This window comes from Schistocerca cancellata, chromosome 2 (assembly GCF_023864275.1).
Source record: "Schistocerca cancellata isolate TAMUIC-IGC-003103 chromosome 2, iqSchCanc2.1, whole genome shotgun sequence".
Classification (NCBI taxonomy): Eukaryota; Metazoa; Arthropoda; class Insecta; order Orthoptera; family Acrididae; genus Schistocerca; species Schistocerca cancellata.
This window is the reverse complement of record NC_064627.1, coordinates 367,987,365-367,988,913: the sequence shown is the minus strand read 5'-3', so window position 1 is coordinate 367,988,913 and position 1,549 is coordinate 367,987,365. Positions and strand designations below refer to the sequence as shown.

At 38.5% G+C, this 1,549-nt stretch overlaps 1 non-coding gene across 1 annotated transcript; it reads right to left on the bottom strand.

Moving 5' to 3' along the window:
- Positions 1-784: 784 nt before the first annotated feature.
- Positions 785-859, bottom strand: Trnas-uga (transfer RNA serine (anticodon UGA)). The gene has a single exon. It is a non-coding gene; the product is annotated as a tRNA-Ser (tRNA).
- Positions 860-1,549: the final 690 nt, after the last annotated feature.

Sequence of the window (1,549 nt, the reverse complement as noted above, 5' to 3'; positions counted from 1 at the left end):
GTGTCTGGTCCACCACTGGTTCCAGCCCTATCTCTCTGAGAAACAATAGAGAGTGGTAATATGTGAGAAGGCTAGGAATACTTTGAAAAAATAGGTATGGAGTGTCTCAGGGTTTTGTGTTAGGTTCTCTGTTATTTCTCGTATATGTAAATGATTTGTCAAATCACTTGATAAAGGCAGATGCAATGATGTTTATCAATGATACGTGCATCGATAATGTACAACAGAAATTATCTATGGTAATAAATGAGAAAGGAAAATATTTTAGGGCTAACACTTTGGTCATAAATAAGGAGAAAACTGTATGAATGGTATTCAGTAATACTATTAGTAAAGTGTGAAGCAGTATGAGAGCTGAATTAGTGGACTGCACTGTTGCACAAAAGCCTAGGCACATGGATGAATGAACTATTGAGATATGATAAGCATCTAGAATTAGAAAACTAAGAAAATGTTATGTATTAAAAATATTTCTGGAGTGTTGCAGCACTGAATCGTTATTGTGTGTCTTTTATGCATACATGAACAGCTTGGTTGGATGTGGTGTGATTGTCTGAGTAGACACAGGTATACCAAAATTTTCTTTCATACTTCGAAAAAGGAGTTTCTTGTAGAGGATTGTGCAGGGAAAGAGTTAAAGAGTTTGAAATAATGACATTTCCTGGATTATTCATTAATAAAATTGTTTTATGAAATCTCATCAAGAATTTTTAACATTGTACAACCAGAGTCATATCTATGAAACAAGAAACAGAAATGAAACTTCCTGGGAGATTAAAACTATGTGCCAGACCGAGACTCGAACTCGGGACCTTTGCCTTTCACGGGCAAGTGCTCTACCAACTGAGCTATCCAAGCACGACTCACGCCCCATCCTCACAGCTTTAATTCCGCCAGTACCTCGCCTCCTACCTTCCAAACTGCACTTCTAGAAACAACCCTCAGGCTGTAGCTAAGCCATGTCTCCTCAATATCCTTTCTTCCAGGAGTGCTAGTTCTGCAAGGTTCGCAGGAGAGCTTCTGTGAAGTTCGGAAGGTAGAAGACAGGTACTGGCAGAATTGAAGTTGTGAGGCCGGGTCGTGAGTCGTGCATGGGTAGTTCAGATGTGTCGATCACTTGCCCGCGAAAGGCAGAAGTCCCGAGTTCAAGGCTCGGTCTGGCACACAGTTTTAATCTGCCAGGATGTTTCATATCAGCGCACACTCCGCTGCAGAGTGAAAATCTCGTTCTGGAGACGAAGGGTGTTATTTCGTGCAGTTCACTTACATTGTGGCTAACTGAAAAGTGTTCTTCATCTGTGCAAAATACTTTTAGTGCATTGACTATAACGATAAAGAAAATTAAAGTATTTCATAAACTCAATCCAGAGTTGAAATACTTCATAATGTCACATACTGTTTTTAACAGTGAAGGATATCTGAAATTGTAAATGGGAGATTATTTCCGTACGGCTCAGGAAAATGAATGTATATATATATATATATATATATATATATATATATATATATATATGTGTGTGTGTGTGTGTGTGTGTGTGTGTGTGTGTGT